Here is a 10,999-nt window from a genome sequence, read left to right as displayed (position 1 = left end):
TAAAACTGTGCCCCCCAATGCTTTCTTTGTCCTCAAATGCTTTCTTTGGTGGCGACAATTTCCTACGGTGAGCAATTTATCTTTCACTTGGATCTTTGATTCTCTATTAGTCTAAACATTAAAATGCAAAATCTGAGGCAGAGATGAAGGGCAGAGGGGATGGCTAGGAAGGAGGGCATTAGTGACAGGTGAACTACTGCAGAAAGGCAGAGAGTTGCTGCACTGGAATGGGAAGGGGAGAAGCTTCTCCTCATATCATCTGCATCAGCAAATGACCCAGCCAGCATCTAATATCAGCAGTTTAATTGCTAACCCGTGGATTCAGCATATGACAATGCAGTACTCCTAAGAAGGCATTTACTCCAAAGTAAAGGGGAAGGAAGCCTTTGGTACAATTGCTTCCAGCAGCAGGGGACCTTGAAGGTCTTGCAGACACCTTGGGCCATCGTTTCCTAGCTGAGTAGATTACAGAGTAGATGGAGTTTGTCTGACGGAAAGTTTACACCTGGGAGAGCTCGGACTAATGGGATGCTCTGCCTGGAACACATTTTAATATTTTTGATAGCATTCATTTCTTTATTTGCTGGTGTCTCAGCAGTGCTTGGAAGCCCCAGTCCTGCGCCTGTGCTATTCAAAAAGAGAACATAAAGGGAATCCCTGCTAGTCACAGAGTTTACAATGCCATTCCAGTCAAAACATGAACTTTCAGCATCTTCCCAATTACTGCAACAGCTAAAACCAAGCTTTTCTTCAAAAGGGAGCTTTCAGTAAATTTTCCAAAATGGAATTATAGTGAGAGAGACTTGATTTTCTCAGCTCCTGAGGAAATGTTACCACAGTTCTACACCTCACCCTTTTCACTCCAAACTTTTCTATTCCACAGTTTTCTCATGGCACTTTTCACCTCCTCATTTCTCAGCGTGTAGATGAGTGGGTTCAGCATGGGCGTGATGATACTGAAAAACACAGCTACCCTCTTGTCCTCCGAGAGACTGCTGGATGGGCGTATGTAGGTGAATGTGCATGGCCCAAAGAAGAGAATCACCACAGTAATGTGGGACCCACAGGTGGAGAGGGCTTTGTACCGCGCTTCGGACGTTTGCCTTTTCAAGGAAAACAAAATGACAATGTAGGATGTGAGCAGGATGATGAAAGAGACCAAACAAATCATTCCACCATTGGCAACAACAATGATGCCTGCAACATAGGTGTCGGTACAGGCCAGTTGTAGTAGGGGATGGACTTCACAGAAGTAGTGGTCAATTTCGTTGGGGCCGCAAAAAGGGAGGCTAACGGTTATGAGGGTCTGCACCAGGGAGTGCACAAAGCCCCCCACCCATGAACCCATCACCATCCAGCCACACACACGCCTGGTCATGAGGGTGGTGTAGTGCAGGGGTCTGCATATGGCAAAGTAGCGATCATAGGCCATCACTGTGAGGATGAAGACCTCAGCGCCGCCGGAGATATGAAACCCAAATAGCTGTGCCATGCAACCCCCAAAGGAAATGGTTTTCTTCTCAACCAGGAAGTCAGCAATCATTTTGGGAGCTGTGACAGAAGAGAAGCAAATATCTGCAATGGACAGGTGGCAGAGAAAGAAATACATGGGGGAGTTCAGACTCTGACTGCTAACTACAGTGACAACGATGAGCAGATTTCCTGCCACAGTAACAATATAGAAGAACAAAAACACCACAAAACATATTTTCTGCACCCCTTGGTTCTTTGAAAGGCCCAGAAGAATGAATTCCTTCACACTGCTTACATTCTCCATGTTGGTCAGTCGGGTGCCAATATGCAATATACAGCTTATACACCTGGGAAAATAAAGACAGACACATGATACATCAGCATTTTTTCATTATTAATAATGAGTTCTATTTCAGAAGTGGATAAAAACCAAGAAAGATATAGCATTAGTATTAAGCTTATGAAGTGTTTAGTTTCTGTCATGTATTTTTTTTTTCACAGCTATTTAATTCTCCACAGTACAAAGCTTCTGCCATGGCTTTGGTGGCACGGAGAGAGGTGCACTCTGTGATATGTTCCTTAATCCTGGTCCTCCAGGATTTTGAAGGACTGGCTCCATGGCTGGTAGCCTTCCATGCACTAAGGACAAGGCCAGAGTGTTCACCTTGGGCACTACAAGGCAGATAATGCAGTATGTTTGCCCTCAGGGGAGACAAAGTCCCTGACAGCAATCTTTGTAAAATGGGTGTCTTTAAGAATACCTGCAAATATTGCTCAGAATGATGATTTGCTTTATAAGTACACATGATCTTTGAATTCTTGTTTAGAAGGGAAATGCACCCACATGCAGAGAAAAGAACTCTCTTGTGTATAGACATTTGGAAACGTAAATATGAAATGTCACAAGCTGAAAAATGAGTTCTGGGAAGGTTATCTATCATGGAGGAGAAAAAATTGCACATATGACTTAATGTAGCATTTCACATTGTTCTAAATCTCAGCATTGTTTCTATCAGAGGAAGGAAGAATGAAAGACTCTTGTGAGATCTTCTGTCCCAGCACTGTACTGATTTTACCTAGTATGATTTTTGATACACTCTGCGTGATGCTTTCAAGGGTTAACTTAGCTCAATGAAGCTAATCTAACTAAACTCCTTCAACAGCCAGTATAAGTCTCTCTATAGGCTGATTCAGAATGACTGAATTAGGGTCCTTTGCAGAACCCTTTTTCCTCCACTCACTATGAGGAGCTTAAGCAAATTAGCACCACCAGGTTAGAATGACCTTTAGAGAATAATCCCTTTTGGTGCCTGAAAGTAGCTCAGAGCTTTTTGTAATGCCATCCACCTGTTTTAGGTTATGGCTGAGCTCCTTGTCCCTAGGCATTTCTACATCCATACAGTTTCTCATTCGAGACAAGGTCACATTCCAGCATAAACATGAGACTTCTTTGGTTCACCCTGTGTTCCAGCTACAACCCATCGAGCATTACATGTCACTAATAAATGAGTAGCCTACATCTTTAGAAAGAGTGTAACGTCTCTAACTTGCCATTATGCACCCAGACCACCAGAGTTCCCTTGGTCAAAGAAGTCTGGGAACCACCAGATGAAACTCTTCACAGAGAGTTTAAGGTCAGCCAAAAGCGGGCACTCTTTTAATAAAAATATCCCCTGTATGAGCTTCCTTCTAGGATCAAAACATTCCCCGTCAGCTGGTGTTAAAATGCACCATTTTAAGTCCTGCAGAATTCCATCACAATCAGGTCTTCTCATTTGTATTTGTGATCTGTGAGCAAATCGGCAGAATGATTCAGTTAAGCCAAGTTATCTACCAACTACTTCAATCTGCAGCATAATCAGAAATTCTCGTGCAGGCACAAAGGGATCAAGCATCCACAGGAAACACTGAAACTGAGAAAAGCCAAGATTACTTTCAAACCCACAAAGTGAAGCCGAGAGAGGAAGTGGGCAAAGGTAGGGACTTTTCCTATGCTTACAGTTGTACTTACACTAGATGAAAGTTTTTCAAGCAGAAGGGTAAAATTTACATGGATGGTTCCTTTTCAGATATTTCTACAAGGAAAAGGATCAGTAAGAACAACGGGAGGTCAGTTTCTCCCTCGTCTTACCAGGTCGTGATCCTTTCTACCCCTCTTCCTTCTACTGAGCAACGACGTAGACTTCTCAACAAAATAAATGACAGGGATGAAATGAGCACACCTTTATGGCTGTGCAGTACCCAGTCGAAAAGAAATAGCTGGGCTCCATCCAAGCCAGAGCATGACTGGAAGCATACCACAGCAATCGCAGGGCCATATTTAGGCAGTCAGAAAGGAGTGACCAAGAGAGAAATGGTCGGGGGAAACTGTATGCCTGAATACCAGCAGATGGCAAACTCCTGAGCTAAAAACAAGGTGTGCATCTACAAAAGGACCGATTCACAATTCAGACAGCTCGACCATGTATCTTGCTTGATAAGGTCCTTTCCATCACCACCAAACTGCATTTAACAAACTACCCATCTGTCTGATCTCATCTCATTGACTTAAGTCATGTAGGCACCTGTACCTAAGCTAGGCATATTACACCTGACCAGTCTACTTGTAGATGTGATGAATCATGTGCTGCAGGTACCCGTTTCTTACTGTTGACTCCAAGAGGATTACTAGAATGACTAATTCAGTAGAGGATTGCCACCAGTTATGGCTTATCTCTTCAAGTGCCTTTGCAGGGGTAGACCTGAGCTATATGACATAATGCAATCAGCTGCAAAATAAAATGAATCTCATGTGTACTCTTAACATCTCAAAAAGGGAGAGAAATTGCACCATCTCCTTACTGCATGCATTCTTCCCTAAAATCTCCGGTGGTTATGGGAAACAAAAGAATAATATCGAAGCAATCGAATCTGCGGCTGTAGAACTAGCTCTGTATATGATTCTAGCCAAAGATAACTAGAGACAGTTGATAACTTCAGTGGAAGTTTCTTTCTGTATTTTCACATTTGTTCAAGAAGAAATGAAAAGGAAGAGGAAAGCAAAGCAAAGCAAAGCAAAGCAAAGCGAAGCAAGAAGCCAGAGAAGCTGCAAAACTTACCTCGCCTGTGTTTAGAGATCTAATATTTTGTGTAAAGGGCTCTACAACTTTATTTCCTCAACTTCTGTCTTCCCTGGTATGAATGTGTTAGAGCACAGCGCCTTTAAAGAACATAGAATGGCTTCTGGAAATCTTCCAAAACTTGCTTAGGAGGTGGCTGTTAGTGTATAATCCAATCCCGTCTAATTTATTACTTGCTTTCGTGTGTCACAAGTGTATCTTGATGTTTCCTGCCTGTGTGAGAAGTGGTTTAATAGGCTGTGTGGATGATGTGACCTGGGTGTGCTGAATGATGCTTTCATATCCCAGGGCTGAGAAGAAAACCGTTTAAGTACCAACCTTTAACCCTCTCCCAGGAAATCTTCCACCTGAAGGGCTCTTGGGGCTGGAGGAGGGAGGGGTGGAGGCTTAGTGAAGGGAAGGCGTGAAAGAAAGGGGCAAAGGAGGAGAATGAGTTCTGTCTTGACTGAAAAGTTTAAGTAAATATATTTTAAAGAAACAGTTGTCAGTCAATGCTTTTATAATGATATCACAAAGGCATTTCAGGGTTTCTCCATGAGAAATAACAGTCAAAGGAGTAGCTGAGTATTCAACTGGACAAGCATATGCATGGAACTATCCAGCTAACGCTTCTCGGAGTTCTTCCTTACTCCAAGCTGATAGTTGTATGGATTTCCCCTGTGTAAAGGGCCATTAGGTCCACTGCTCTGGCTTCCTAGCATTGTGAATGCTAAAACAGTCCATTTGTAATCTAGATATTTTCTCTCCTTTTTTCACTTCTGTGTATTCCAAAACACACGTAAAAGAGAAATCTTCATTAAAGGAAAAAAAGAAAGAAACCTCAAGCTGTAGGAAGTGTCACCATCCTCCAGGGATGGTCAAGAATTCCTATCACAGGAGTCTTTTAAGGACAGGTTGGGCTCATTTCTCTCAGGAGTGGTTACGATTAAGTTTTTATAGGGACAGAAGATGTCCTGGGTGACCTCTTGATGACCCTCCAAGTCCTATCTCACCAGAAATTTCATCACTGGAAATCCAGTGAATAAAGCCTCTTTGCAAGAATTTGCATGTTTTAACAGAGGTCAGTGAATTACAAAGTCAAAAAAATCCTTCATTTACGAACTGGGAAACTGAGGGAGGACGTCATCTATTTAATGCCAATGGAAGCCAGCAAATTTAACCCTGACTTAGTCACTCTGGGCTCTTCTGCGGAAAAAAATGAATGTCTCTGGAGGCAGATGCATCTGATCTACCTCAGAACTGTTTTTAGGATGCGATTAGGTGTGAAATAGACATCTAGCTTTTAAACAAAATAACTTAGGGCAGACAAATCTCACTGTCACGATGGGCCCCATCTTTCTTAACCTGAGCAGCTGCAGTCAAAGGTGAACCTATGAAATGAAACCAACGAAGGAGGACAGCAGAGAGGTTTCATGGTTTCTAGTGAAATCTCTGCTAAAGCAGTATTGTAATCAACCATTAAAGGGCTTCTCCAAACCTTGTTAACTGACATGAAATGGCTTCAGGAATACTGTTACTCCATAGAATTAAAACAAACAAAAAAGAAAAGTTTTGACCCCTGTTAGTTCTTTCAATGTTCTGGTGCAGACATTTTCCCTTCTTTCTCTGCCCTCAACTTAATTTCAAAAAATCAGATTTAGATCCATTCCTTTTAAATCCAGCCATTCACTTGCTCACAAACTGTTTAGTGTTAATTAGCTCCACGCACCAACCAACCCAGAAAGAGTAATGGAGAAACAAAGGAGGGAAGGATTGAGGGCAGGAGCCAAAAAAAAACAAACAGAAAGTCTGGAGGGCTGGATGGAGAGGCAGAGAAATGCCCTTTCAGCCCTGCAGCAACAGGCAAGTGCCAGTGCCAGGAAGAGAGGTGACCCTCCCAGCAGCTACTGGGAAGACAGTGAGATAAGGTGCTGTGGCTGGGAGCTGAAAGCTTTCTCAGAAGCACTAGGGTGAGAGGCCTTGCATGGCACTGCGTAAGGGGAGCGAGGCATCCCCAGTGTGGGGCGAGACGGTGGTGGGGAAGAGATTTGGCACAGGGACAGGAGGGTGGCTGATGGCTCAGCAGGAGCTGTGTGCTGCAGCCACATAGGGAAGGGAAAAGCTCCTTACAAGCACCTTTCTCTCCACTGCCTGTACAGGCAGCCTAGGGCAACTAAGTCATCTGGAGATGGCCATCTTGGGCGAAAGTTGGGAGAGATGAGTTGAGATGTCCTCTGGGGACAGCGATGGAGAGGCTCAGGGTGTAGGTGAGGAATTGGTGCTCTTCTCTACACACACAGAAGCACCACGCATCACTCCAGGACCCCTGTGTGTTGACCAGAGCAGCCGTGGCACCAGCTGAACGGTCCCCTAGGTGTTCAGGCCTGAAGGATGTTTCTATACAAGCCCCATTTAGCCAGGATGAAACTCATGCCTGCTGAGAATGGCCTCCCAGGAGCTGCCAGAATGCACTGGAGTCCTGCAGGCTTGGCCTCAAGTCAAAGTGAGGGAAAAGACTCCCTGTAAGGTTCAGGGTCCCAAAGACATGCCCAACATCCTGGGTCACTCTTCCTCCCCGCGCTCTGCATGCTCTGCATAGCCATGCTCTGTGCACCATGTCCCCTTCCACAAGGGGAACCACGTAATGAGAAGAGGCACTGGCATGGTGTGCAGACAAGGATCGCTCTCACCCAGCTCCCTGGTCCCCAGCACAGCCCTGCTCGGAAGGGGCACGTCACCAGCTGAGCTGCTCCCACCGCAGTGGAGATGCCCTGGCTCCGCTGGGGGCTGAGCACTGCTGCCCACCTCCCCTCAGTCCCCTCTGCAGGCTGCCCCACCCTCCCACACCTCCTCGCCAGCAGGGATTTATACAGCAGTCTCTGCAGCAGTGTCTCTGGGCACTTGGCTTCCTTCTCCGCACGTTGCTTTCTCTGCAAACGCTTGTTGGAAGGTGACTTTCCCAGAGCCATGGAGCCGGTGGTGACGGTTGCTCCTGAAGAGGAAGTAAATGACCGGGTTGGTGCTGCTGTCCCAGAGAGATGAGCCAGGGACCATCAAAAATGGGAATTTACCAATGTTTGGCATGCAATAGTAATGCTTTTTCACTACTTCTCCCTTCTTCAGACAGTCTCACGATATAAAGAACACAAGAACTGTCTGTCCAGAGTTATAGCTTGACTCTTGCACTGATGCTTTGCTTCCCAGCTGCATCCATGAGCAGCTCTAGTTTCATAGACCTTGCAGAAGATGGCCTACTGCTGCTCAGGGTCACACAGATTGAGAAATGGTCAGTCCTCTTCCATAATGCCTGCTGCTGATTTCACAACCTCCCTCAACACAACTTCTCATTCCCCAAGGGTCCACTGTCACTGCAGAACCTCCCTTAGCACACTCATCACTACCGAGTGTCCTCTTCTGACCTCAAAACCTCTCCCAACACAGGTTGTCACCATACATTGTCCCCTACTACTTCACAGAACCTGTTCTACAGTAGGGTCACCTTGAACTCTCTAGCCAGCCTTATGACACCTCAGCAGCCACAATTCTGCAACCTCTCCTAGTGTTACCCTTCAATAGCACCTGTTCCAACTCCTTTGGAGGTTTTATTGACTGACAAACAATTTTCTCCATGTAACAGTCTGTTCAGTGCCTCATTTACCTCCATGGTCCTCAAGCTGTAGACTGCAGGGCTTACCATTGTATAAAACACAGACATCACCTGGTCTTGGTCAGGCAAGGAGCCAGAGCTGTGGGCTGTGTAGCTGGAGTGCCAAAGGATATGGCAAAAACTATCAAGTGCACAGGATGCACAGGTGGAGAAGGCTTTGTGTCCCCCCTTCCCAGGATGGCAGAGATGATGTAGATGTAGCAAAATGCATACCTCCAGTATGACAAAGATGTCACCTAAGATGCAAAATGCTACAAGGATGATCTTGTTAACCCTGATGTCAGAGCAGGAGAGGCTCATCAGGGGTACCACACCACAGAAGTGACTGGTGATGCTGGAATGGCAGAAGGACACCCAAAAGGCACAGCTGCTGTGTATCATTGAGATTAGAGACCCACAAGAGTAAGAACCAAGTCACAGCTGGATGCTGAGGCTTCAAAACATGACAGCTTTATATAGCAGTGGTTTGCAGGTAACAGGCCTTAATGGGCCTGATCATCCTCGCCTGAGGCATCCACTTGCACCTCCTGCCCATGGGCCCAGGAGCCCCATTTAAGCTCAACCCTGGGCCTTCAGTTTCTGTCTGAGCTTCCCTAGAGGAGCACTGATCTCCAGCTCAGCTCAGCTCAGCTCAGCTCAGCTCAGCTCAGCGTGCAGACTCCATTGCTCTGGACCCTGCCCTGTGGACTGACTTCCCAGCTTGACCCTGCACCTATCTTGTCACTTTGGGCCTGCCCAGTAGGCACTGGACTCTCTCTGTCCCTGGTTACCTGATCCTGGCTCTGACCCGCAGGCTGACTTCTCAGCTTGACCTCATACCTGCTTCATCACCAGGAACTCTCCTGGTCAGCTGGACTCTTGGTTGAACTCGGCTACCATCTCCAGGTCTTCTCTGCCCACCTGGCTCAGGGCCAGAGGGACAGGCCCTGGCTGCAGCCTCCTGAACTTATCATTCTACACATCCTGAATAGGGAAAAGGAAGAAAAAAATGGGCACTTCTATGGCATAACTCATCTCATCATGTAGCAGATGTCTAAGATACTCACATGAACCATTCTGTAAAAACACCTGTTACTTTTTCTTCCTCCCCCTCCCTATTGAGAAGAAACTAAGATGGAAGACAGAAACAAAGGCATGCTTAAAGGTATATCTCTAGGTGAGATGAATTCCATAAGCAGGCATATGCATGTAGAGCTACTCCAGATTTATTACAAATAAACCAACTATTCCTTCAGTGCCATATTTATAACTGTGATACTAATATTTTTTTTAATTCAGAAAAGGATATTAAAGTCCACTGGTTGGATTCCAACTGTTTCCAGTCAACCTGATGGCATTCTACTAGACAAATGTCTGATAGAAAACACTCTTTGATTAATTCTGCTCGTTCCTGCACCAAACCAAGCTCCATTCACACTCATAACAAACTGACTGTCTGACTAGTAGGTACATGGGCATATGAATTCCTGAGCTGACTTTTGAAGGTGTGCAGGATATACAAAGTTACCTGTGAAGACAGAAATGGATGGTCAGCATCTTTGGGGAAAATAAGGTTTCACATGCATTTGTCTGCATGGGATTACAGTGATATTCCAGAGTAGATGTCAACTGCACTTAAACTCCACGACTATGAAAAAGAGTTAAATTCATATCCATTTTCACTTACCATGTCTTTATTAAACCAAAGGTAAGTAACTGCAATTTATTTGCACGGAAGAATACATCACTACAGTCTTCTGCTGCTGTACCAATTCTATCAATAAATTGGACATACAAGCCACAAAGAACACGTGTGAAAATGAGGCTATTCTAGGATTCCTAGACTGTAACCTTCTAGTTCCACATTGTCCTGACATGATGTTTTGCTAAATTTCAGTCTACTTTTAAATAGAAACAGACTTTATCTCTGTTATTTCAGTTTTGTATAACAGAGATGGTCTCTTTCCAAAATGTTGAGAAGATTTGGATTTATTCCACTCTTGGTAATACCCAGCACTCTGAAAAAGAAGGAGAACAAGATTTTATCTATCTGGTTAACGATGGAGCTTCTATATGTGTGTATGGACATCTGGAGATCAAGGGTCTAAAAGCAAATCTGGTAAATAATACAGTCCTTATCTGGAAAAAAAAAAAGCAATTACATAGCAACTTATGCTTGGATCATACAAGAACTTCCAAAGTGAACACAGATATTACTGGCTGGGGAGGCAGCACAAGTATTTGGGGAAGCAGAGTAAAGGGAAGACAAGAGGATTTTCTTCTGTGAGGTGAATTGAATAACTGTGAAACTTCCACCTTGCAGGAACTAAGTTACTATGCTCCTTCAGCAAATTATCCATTATGAACGTATTAATTATGTCACCAAATACGTCAAAAGTTCAACATCTGGCAACAAGATAAATACAGGGAGTTGCATTATCTGTTTGTGTTAGACTAACTGACTCTTAGGATTCAGTTCTTCTCACCTAAATTCAGGCATCCTACTGAAGGACCTCATGCTGGTGCCTAGGAGGTTGGAGATCTCTCAGTAGAGATAAAAGGGAGAAATTAGGGAGGACTGTGGGTGAAAATGCTCATGTCATCTACCAGGAAGCACCTAAAAGCTTTGTCTGAATCTAATCTAGTCATCTAAACCCCCTCTGGACTCAACAGAGAGAGACAGGCAGCTCCTGGAGATGATTCAACTTGTCCTAAGGAAGAAGCGCTCTGTGAAGATGCTAACTTCTTTCTCTCTGATGAACACAGAGGAAGCCTGATTAGC

Source organism: Apteryx mantelli, chromosome 4 (assembly GCF_036417845.1).
Source record: "Apteryx mantelli isolate bAptMan1 chromosome 4, bAptMan1.hap1, whole genome shotgun sequence".
In the NCBI taxonomy this organism is placed as follows: Eukaryota; Metazoa; Chordata; class Aves; order Apterygiformes; family Apterygidae; genus Apteryx; species Apteryx mantelli.
Note: the sequence above shows the minus strand (reverse complement) of the source record.